This window comes from Oncorhynchus clarkii, chromosome 23 (genome assembly GCF_045791955.1).
Source record: "Oncorhynchus clarkii lewisi isolate Uvic-CL-2024 chromosome 23, UVic_Ocla_1.0, whole genome shotgun sequence".
Classification (NCBI taxonomy): Eukaryota; Metazoa; Chordata; class Actinopteri; order Salmoniformes; family Salmonidae; genus Oncorhynchus; species Oncorhynchus clarkii.
In genome coordinates this window covers 57,816,376-57,827,312 of record NC_092169.1, presented here as the reverse complement: position 1 = coordinate 57,827,312, position 10,937 = coordinate 57,816,376, and the positions used below count along the sequence as shown (strand labels likewise).

The 10,937-nt window shown below is 44.7% G+C and overlaps 1 protein-coding gene across 8 annotated transcripts in view; it reads left to right on the top strand.

Moving 5' to 3' along the window:
* The window catches only part of LOC139381124 (protein tyrosine phosphatase receptor type Ea), a 146,896-nt gene continuing 135,959 nt past the window's right edge, over nt 1–10,937 (top strand). For 4 of the 8 annotated variants that reach the window (XM_071124432.1, XM_071124426.1, XM_071124429.1 and 1 more), the window contains exon 1: nt 1–276. The gene's annotated coding sequence lies outside the window, so the exon portion shown is untranslated. The remainder of the gene's footprint in view (nt 277–10,937) is intronic. The other 4 variants (XM_071124430.1, XM_071124423.1, XM_071124421.1 and 1 more) reach the window with 2 other exon arrangements.

The following is a 10,937-nucleotide window of genomic DNA, read 5'->3' as shown; positions in this document are numbered from 1 at the left end:
GCAGCGGCAGGTAGGGAGGCGAGCCCAGACAGCGGGGAAGGGGAGCGGGGCCAAGAGGACCGGGGACTAGAGGACCGGGGACTAGAGGACCGGGGATATTCACTGACAGCAGCAGTAACGTTCAGATTAACAGAACTGGGTGATTTTCGATGAGTGGGTGGACAAGATTGAATAAGAAACCGTGTAGTCGGCTACGGTTCATGACCATCCTTAGGTTTTCCTCTGAGCTCTCTAGTCACGGACACGAATACTGGATATAATTGTGGAACCACTACGGTAAGAGGAATGTTTTTTACATTATTTCGTGTTGATTGGAGGTGTTTTTTGTTGTTGTTGTCATGGTGGCATATGATTTAGCGATCGAAAAACGGCAAGATTGACAGTGCGGTGGTTTTCTTCACCAGCTAATTGCGTTCCTTCACATTATGGATCGATGGAAAGATTCACAGTAGGCTATGTTACGAATTACATGGTGTGCATTTAGCCTAGCTGTCTGTGCCAGTTTCATTATAATAAACGTGATACCTTTGCATTGGCATAGAGAGATTGATTATTAAAGCAGGTATGCGTGTGTGTGAGAGAGGCATGCTACCCTCCCTGTCTTTCAACCCGAGGCGCCTGTTACGGCAACCACTATGTGGGTTTAGTGGAGCAAAGCTTTTTACAACATAGCATTTTCATCTCTTTTACAACCCTCTTCTACAATATTTTTTCCCCTCTCCCCCTGTTGATTCATTCATTTCGTTTGTTACAACAGAAGAAGCTGCTGTTTTTCCCTGAAAGTTGCTCAATAGCCGTAGCCTGGGCCTACATGAGAGAGAGAGAGAGAGAGAGGTAGTGCCGGTAGAGACATGCTTTCCTATCAGTTATGGGTGCAGTCTTCAGTGAGCAGGCATGGACACATTTTGACATGCGGTATACTATGTATTGCGTATGATACCCATCTGGTTGCCAGGGGCGATGGCGAAGCGACATGTGACCGCAGCATGGTGTCTTCAAGTCTACTGCTACAACATGATGTTGCAGCCTCTAACTGTCACTCCTAACACCCCCCCCCCCCCCCCCCCCATCTCTTTCCGTACCCTGCCTGCAGTTATCCCAACCAGGAACATTTAACTGTGCACCTAGAAGGCATGGCAGGAATTCAGACAATGCTTGCATGCCTTGAAGCGTGTCATTATCCATTATGATGAGGATGAGGAGCGAGGTGTGACAGATTGAATCAGACATAGAATACACATAACTACAGTACCTTACTGTAACTGACAATACATAACTACAGTACCTTACTGTAACTCACAATACATAACTACAATACATTACTGTAACTCACAATACATAACTACAATACCATACTGTAACTGACAATACATAACTACAGTACCTTACTGTAACTCACAATACATAACTACAATACCTTACTGTAACTCACAATACATAACTACAATACCATACTGTAACTCACAATACATAACTACAGTACCTTACTGTAACTCACAATACATAACTACAATACCTTACTGTAACTCACAATACATAATAACTACAGTACCTTACTGTAACTCACAATACATAACTACAATACCTTACTGTAACTCACAATACATAACTACAATACCTTACTGTAACTCACAATACAGAACTACAATACCTTACTGTAACTCACAATACAGAACTACAATACCTTACTGTAACTCACAATACATAACTACAATACCTTACTGTAACTCACAATACATAACTACAGTACCTTACTGTAACTCACAATACATAACTACAATACCTTACTGTAACTCACAATACATAACTACAATACCATACTGTAACTCACAATACATAACTACAGTACCTTACTGTAACTCACAATACATAACTACAATACCTTACTGTAACTCACAATACATAACTACAGTACCTTACTGTAACTCACAATACATAACTACAATACCTTACTGTAACTCACAATACATAATAACTACAGTACCTTACTGTAACTCACAATACATAACTACAATACCTTACTGTAACTCACAATACATAACTACAATACCTTACTGTAACTCACAATACAGAACTACAATACCTTACTGTAACTCACAATACAGAACTACAATACCTTACTGTAACTCACAATACATAACTACAATACCTTACTGTAACTCACAATACATAACTACAGTACCTTACTGTAACTCACAATACAGAACTACAATACCTTACTGTAACTCACAATACACAACTACAATACCTTACTGTAACTCACAGTACATAACTATTATATAGACTGTAACTCACAATACATAACTACAATACCTTACTGTAACTCACAATACATAACTACAGTACCTTACTGTTACTCACAATACAGAACTACAATACCTTACTGTAACTCACAATACATAACTACAGTACCTTACTGTTACTCACAATACAAAACTACAATACCTTACTGTAACTCACAATACATAACTACTATATAGACTGTAACTCACATTATAAAGTATAAATGCTTGTGAAATACAGTCCATGTGTATTGTCAGGTTGTGTCACTGGTAGGCCTAAGCATATTAGCAGTATGTGAAACTGTTACTGACCAGTCCCAAGTCCGTTGATGTTGGTGGTAATGTAGGAACACTGTATGTAAGATACTGTACCTGAACAGCATGGAGGCTGTTCTCTCTGCCTCCCTGTGGATCCACGTACTGTCCAGGACCTCGATCTGCCGGCATGGAGGCTGTTCTCTCTGTCTTCCTGCCTCCCTGTGGATCCACGTACTGTCCAGGACCTCTATCTGCCGGCATGGAGGCTGTTCCCTCTGCCTTCCTGCCTCCTTGTGTATCCACGTACTGTCCAGGACCTCTATCTGCCAGCATGGAGGCTGTTCTCTCTGCCTCCCTGTGGATCCACGTACTGTCCAGGACCTCTATCTGCCAGCATGGAGGCTGTTCTCTCTGCCTCCCTGTGGATCCACGTACTGTCCAGGACCTCTATCTGCTAGCATGGAGGCTGTTGTCTCTGTCTTCCTGCCTCCCTGTGGATCTGGGAGGGAGAGCCAGGATTTACCACACATTGTTCTGGTGCAGAGAGCCCCCCATGCTGTGCTGCTGCTGTCTCCTAGGTACAGCTACATTTAACTTTCTATTTGAAGCTTCTCTTGTTTCCTGGTTGGGTGGAGAACTAGCTGATTGGTGTACGGGTATGCCAATTAGGGAGTTAAAGCCAATTTCTGACCGATGTGTCAAGAGTTAAGAACACAAACTTTTTTTTTAGAGAATTAAAACAAGAATTATAACCAACTGAATAACACAGACAGGGATGCAGAAAATACCAAGGAAAGACTTTTATTTGGACCTGAACAGGGAGAAAGCAACCTGTTATTGTTCTGTTTTTCCTCAGTGGAGGATTGCCTCACCTCCATAGCAACACATGATGCCCACAGATGGTTTTTCAGTCGGAGGCTTGTTGGAGCTTGTGGCTTCATTGCAGTGTCTCTTAGATTGTGGTATGGTGTTTTTCCATGATATTGCGATAGTCAAACTTGCAATACCCTAACTCAAGCAAGATGAGAATGTTTTGGTATCGGCGCAAGCAGTCTAAGGCACTGCATCTCAGTGCTAGGGGCGTCACTACAGACCCCCGGTTCGATTCCAGGCTGTATCACAACTTGGCCGTCAGGGTTTGGCCCGGGGATGAATCAAAATACTGTAGTTATTGGAAAACAAAGGAATGCATCCCAAATTGCACCCTATTCCCTATATAGTGCACTACTATTGACCCCAAATGGCACCCTATTCCCTATATAGTGCTCTCCTATTGACCCCAAATGGCACCCTATTCCCTATATAGTGCTCTCCTATTGACCCAAAATGGCACCCTATTCCCTATATAGTGCACTACTATTGACCCCAAATGGCACCCTATTCCCTATATAGTGCTCTCCTATTGACTCCAAATGGCATCCTATTCCCTACCTCAAACCGCTTACGCCTACCCTAACCCCTTACCCCTAACCTCTAACCCCTTACCCCTACCCTACCCTAACCCCTAACCTCTAGCCCCTTACCCCTAACCTCTAGCCCCTTACCCCTAACCCCTAACCCCTAACCTCTAGCCCCTTATCCCTAACCCCTTACCCCTACCCTGCCCTTACCCCTAACCTCTAGCCCCTTACCCCTTACCCCTAACCCCTTACCCCTTACCCCTAACCCCTTACCCCTACCCGGCCCTTACCCCTAACCTCTAGCCCCTTACCCCTAACCTCTAGCCCCTAACCTCTAGCCCCTAACCTCTAACCCCTTACCCCTAACCCCTTACCCCTAACCTCTAACCTCTAACCCCTTACCCCTTACCCCTTACCCCTACCCGGCCCTTACCCCTAACCTCTAGCCCCTTACCCCTAACCCCTAACCCCTTACCCCTAACCTCTAACCCCTTACCCCTGATATGTAAGGTAGAAGCAATATGTTGTAAGCTCCATCACTTCCCTGCTAATATTTATCCAGGTTCTTCAGAGCTGTGAAGATGGGTTTAAGATTGGGTTAAGGGCAGAGGGGAATTTACAGGGAGTGAATTAGGACTGGGGTGTGCCTTCATCTGAAGGAGGACGAGGACCCTGTCAACTAAACCCATGAGGACAGTCCACAGCTGGGGACATTCTGTTACCTGCTGTCTTCTCACACACCCAATGTGGTCTTCTTTAGATTAGAACACACACTGTCTTATAGGCAACACACGCACACATGAACACACATGCACACGTATGCACACACACACAGACACGAGAACACACACACACACACACACACACACACACACACACACACACACACACACACACACACACACACACACACACACACACACTGCTCAGGAAGTGAAACATCCCAGTACACGAAGTAACATGTATTACTCTGACGTGTTTTAGTTCACCTGACTGTTTGACTGTTTACTGTCGGTTGCATTTAAGACTCTGCAAGGTCATTTGCCTGCGGAAACAGCTGTGGAGAGAGAGAGAGAGAGAGAGAGACATTAGAGAGAGATACATAGATAGAGAGAGAGAGACAGACATTTGTAATGTCTTTATTGTTTGGAAACTTCAGTATGTGTAATGTTTACTGTTCATTTTTATTGTTTATTTCACTTTTGTATATTATCTACATGTATATTATCTACACATGTTTCCCATGCCAATAAAGCCCCTTGAATTGAATTGACAGAGAGAGACACAGAGAGAGAGGGGTAGAGAGAGAGAGAGAGAGAGAGAGAGAGAGAGAGAGAGAGAGAGAGAGAGAGAGAGAGAGAGAGAGAGAGAGAGAGAGAGAGAGAGAGAGAGAGAGAGAGAGAGAGAGAGAGAGAGAGAGAGAGAGAGAGAGAGAGAGAGAGAGAGAGAGAGAGAGAGAGATCTTGGAGGATGTCTCCTCAGTTGCAACAGGTCTTATCAACCATCTGTTAAAAGTAACATGTTGATTCTGTTGATTCACTCTGTGGCAGCTAACAGCTAACAGCATGGGCAAACACATGGCAACCACATGAGATGGTCAACTGAGGAGAAGAATGAGATGAGACCATTCTGTCAGAATTATTCTGTAGACTCAGGATAGGTGAGAGTGAGAGGCGAAGACGAGAGTGGGGAAGAGGAGCAGAAAGGAGAAGGGAGAGGAGATAGGAGAGGGGAGAAGGAGAGGAGATAGGAGACGATAGGAATGGAAGGGGAGGGGGGAGGAGAGGCGAAGACGAGAGGAGTGGAGAAGAGGAGCAGAAAGGAGAAGGGAGAGGAGATAGGAGAGGGGAGAAGGAGAGGATAGGAATGGAAGGGGAGGGGGGAGGAGATAGGAGACGATAGGAATGGAAGAGGAGGGTGGAGGAGAGCAGAGCAGAACAGCCGAGAGGAGAGGAGTTCCCCAGTCAAGCCAGCCAGAGGAAAGTTCTGGTTTGAATTAGAGAATAAGCAGCACTGAGAAGGAGGTAATGATGACACTTTATTAGAGCAGCTGCTCAGAATGGTATGATGGAGTTCAGTATGATGCTGTTCAGTGTGATGGAGTTCATTATGATGGGGTTCAGTGTGATGGAGTTCAGTATGATGGTGTTCAGTATGATGGGGTTCAGTGGGATGGTGTTCAGTATGATGCGGTTCAGTATGATGGGGTTCAGTGGGATGGTGTTCAGTATGATGGAGTTCAGTATGATGGTGTTCAGTGTGATGGAGTTCAGTATGATGGGGTTCAGTATGATGGAGTTCAGCATGATGAGGTTCAGTGTGATGGTGTTCAGTATGATGGTGTTCAGTATGATGGTGTTCAGTATGATGGAGTTCAGTATGATGGGGTTCAGTGTGATGGAATTCAGTAGGATGCTGTTCAGTGTGATGGAATTCAGTATGATGGTGTTCAGTATGATGGGGTTCAGTGGAATGGTGTTCAGTATGATGCAGTTCAGTATGATGGGGTTCAATATGATGGGGTTCAGTGTGATGGGGTTCAGTGTGATGGGGTTCAGTATCATGCTGTTCAGTATGATGGAGTTCAGTATGATGGGGTTCAGTATGATGGGATTCAGTGTGATGGAGTTCAGTATGATGGGGTTCAGTGGGATGAGGTTCAGTATGATGGGGTTCAGTGTGATGAGGTTCAGTATGATGGGGTTCAGTATGATGGGGTTCAGTGGGATGAGGTTCAGTATGATGAGTTTCAGTGTGATGGGTTTCAGTGTGATGGGGTTCAGTATGATGGGGTTCAGTATGATGGGGTTCAGTGTGATGGTGTTCAGTATGATGGGGTTCAGTGTGATGGGGTTCAATATGATGGGGTTCAGTATGATGGGGTTGAGTATGATGGGGTTCAGTGTGATGGGGTTCAGTGTGATGGGGTTCAGTATGATGCAGTTCAGTATGATGGGGTTCAATATGATGGGGTTCAGTGTGATGGGGTTCAGTGTGATGGGGTTCAGTATCATGCTGTTCAGTATGATGGAGTTCAGTATGATGGGGTTCAGTATGATGGGATTCAGTGTGATGGAGTTCAGTATGATGGGGTTCAGTGGGATGAGGTTCAGTATGATGGGGTTCAGTGTGATGAGGTTCAGTATGATGGGGTTCAGTATGATGGGGTTCAGTGGGATGAGGTTCAGTATGATGAGTTTCAGTGTGATGGGTTTCAGTGTGATGGGGTTCAGTATGATGGGGTTCAGTATGATGGGGTTCAGTGTGATGGGGTTCAGTATGATGGGGTTCAGTGTGATGGGGTTCAATATGATGGGGTTCAGTATGATGGGGTTGAGTATGATGGGGTTCAGTGTGATGGGGTTCAGTGTGATGGGGTTCAATGTGATGGGGTTCAGTATGATGGTGTTCAGTATGATGGGGTTCAGTATGATGGGGTTCAGTATGATGGGGTTCATTATGATGGGGTTCAGTAGGATGGGGTTCAGTAGGATGGGGTTCAGTGGGATGAGGTTCAGTATGATGGGGTTCAGTATGATGGGGTTCAGTATGAGGGGGTTCAGTGGGATGAGGTTCAGTATGATGGAGTTCAGTGTGATGAGGTTCAGTATGATGGGGTTCAGTGTGATGGGGTTCAGTATGATGAGGTTCAGTATGATGAGGTTCAGTATGATGAGGTTCAGGATTGATGGGGTTCAGTGGGATGGGGTTCAGTATGATGGGGTTCAGTATGATGGGGTTCAGTGGGATGAGGTTCAGTATGATGAGGTTCAGGATTGATGGGGTTCAGTGGGATGGGGTTCAGTATGAGGGGGTTCAGTGGGATGAGGTGCAGTGTGAATGGGTTCAGTGGGATGGTGCAACACATTGTTGCACCACCTATTGTATCTGTGTTACTTATTTCATGAACACCTTGAAACTGAAATGTTCCATATTTCTCTTGGATTTGCCTTCCCACTCATGAATGACCAAAAAGAGTGACATGTAAGTTTTAGTTACAGCTGTGCTTCATATTTTAACACTTTGTTTTACAGTAATATAAATGACATATCGGACAGCAACCTTTTACAGCTTGTTTTACAGTAATATAAATGACATATCGGACAGCAACCTTTAACAGCTTGTTTTACAGTAATATAAATTACATATCGGACAGCAACCTTTAACAGCTTGTTTTACAGTAATATAAATGACATATCGGACAGCGACCTTTAACAGCTTGTTTTACAGTAATATAAATTACATATCGGACAGCGACCTTTAACAGCTTGTTTTACAGTAATATAAATTACATATCGGACAGCAACCTTTAACAGCTTGTTTTACAGTAATATAAATGACATATCGGACAGCGACCTTTAACAGCTTGTTTTACAGTAATATAAATGACATATCGGACAGCGACCTTTAACAGCTTGTTTTACAGTAATATAAATGACATATCGGACAGCGACCTTTAACAGCTTGTTTTACAGTAATATAAATGACATATCGGACAGCAACCTTTAACAGCTTGTTTTACAGTAATATAAATGACATATCGGACAGCGACCTTTAACAGCTTGTTTTACAGTAATATAAATGACATATCGGACAGCGACCTTTAACAGCTTGTTTTACAGTAATATAAATGACATATCGGACAGCAACCTTTAACAGCTTGTTTTACAGTAATATAAATTACATATCGGACAGCGACCTTTAACAGCTTGTTTTACAGTAATATAAATGACATATCGGACAGCGACCTTTAACAGCTTGTTTTACAGTAATATAAATGACATATCGGACAGCAACTTGTTGGAAATGGAATCATGCGCACGGTGAAAATAGTTGTTTACGACTATTTTTGTAACCTTTATTTAACTCGGCAAGTCAGTTAAGAACAACTTCTTATTTTCAATGACGGTCTAGGAACAGTGGGTTAACTGCCTGTTTAGGGACAGATTCGTACCTTGTCAGCTCGGGGATTTGAACTTGCAACCTTCCGGCTACTAGTCCAACGCTCTAACCACTAGGCTACCCTGCCGCCCCGACTATCATGCGTTTACGTAAGCCTACATGATTCTCTGGCCAAAGGAGGGGGGGGGGGGGGTCATAGTTCACAATGTTTATGGATGGCATATATACAATATACAGTCGATTGGGTTAGATAAAGTGTGTTTTCAGGCCAGGGAACATGTTAGCCCTATTAGGCTGTTGTCCTCGCCATGCTGTGAGATTGAAAGCAGGGTGTGTCCCAGAAACAGATTATTTTAGTGATTACGCTGTTGCTTCTGGCCTCGTTTAGTAGGAAGGAAAGTCAACACTGCAGGCACTTGCTCCGAGCTGCCTGAGTACACAGCTACTGTACACCTACAGTACATTAATGGAATAAAGAACTCACATTGGCTTATCCTGGTGAAACGATCCGCTTGTCCATTAAATATGGAGGTTGATGTTTTATCTTAAATAGGCCCATGTCGTTAGCCTCGTGAGAGCATGGGAAACAGTTATGGTAGTTGCTGTCTCAGTAAGAACAAGCGTTTTCAAGGATGTTTGTGTTTTTGTTCCAAGGTCGAGATGCTCTTGTGTTTCGACACGGGAGTCCAGTGGAATGTCACTGTGTGATTTACAGTATTGTAAGAATGGTCTCTTTCTGCTTCCACTGGCCCATTACACACAGACCCAGCTGTGCCATAACACACAGACCCAGCTGGCCCATAACACACAGACCCAGCTGGCCCATAACACACAGACCCAGCTGGCCCAAAACACACAGACCCAGCTGGCCCAAAACACACAGACCCAGCTGGCCCAAAACACACAGACCCAGCTGGCCCATAACACACAGACCCAGCTGGCCCAAAACACACAGACCCAACTGGCCCAAAACACACAGACCCAGCTGGCCCATAACACACAGACCCAGCTGGCCCAAAACACACAGACCCAGCTGGCCCAAAACACACAGACCCAGCTGGCCCATAACACACAGACCCAGCTGGCCCATAACACACAGACCCAGCTGGCCCATAACACACAGACCCAGCTGGCCCATAACACACAGACCCAGCTGGCCCATAACACACAGACCCAGCTGGCCCAAAACACACAGACCCAGCTGGCCCATAACACACAGACCCAGCTGGCCCAAAACACACAGACCCAGCTGGCCCATAACACACAGACCCAGCTGGCCCATAACACACAGACCCAGCTGGCCCAAAACACACAGACCCAGCTGGCCCATAACACACAGACCCAGCTGGCCCATAACACACAGACCCAGCTGGCCCAAAACACACAGACCCAGCTGGCCCATAACACACAGACCCAGCTGGCCCAAAACACACAGACCCAGCTGGCCCATAACACACAGACCCAGCTGGCCCATAACACACAGACCCAGCTGGGCCAGGAGGCAAAACCAAGGTTACTGTCTGGTATATGACTTATGTCACAATCTGATCTGAACCAAGGTTACTGTCTGGTATATGACTTATGTCACGATCTGAACCAAGGTTCCTGTCTGGTATATGACTTATGTCACGATCTGAACCAAAGTTACTGTCTGGTATATGACTTATGTCACGATCTGAACCAAGGTTACTGTCTGGTATATGACTTATGTCACAATCTGATCTGAACCAAGGTTACTGTCTGGTATATGACTTATGTCACGATCTGAACCAAGGTTCCTGTCTGGTATATGACTTATGTCACGATCTGAACCAAAGTTACTGTCTGGTATATGACTTATGTCACGATCTGAACCAAGGTTACTGTCTGGTATATGACTTATGTCACGATCTGATCTGATCCAAGGTTACTGTCTGGTATACAGTAGTAGTTATATCGTGATCTGATCCACCTAGGTGGTCCTATAACGTCACATAGATTTTTATGACACCTTGTGTAGCCTACAACGATTTTGAGATGTGGCTTTTCTTACTTCACCTTGGAGATGCAGTAAGTCATGTCAGAAACTAGCAGATTCCTTACTTCCCAGGGGGTT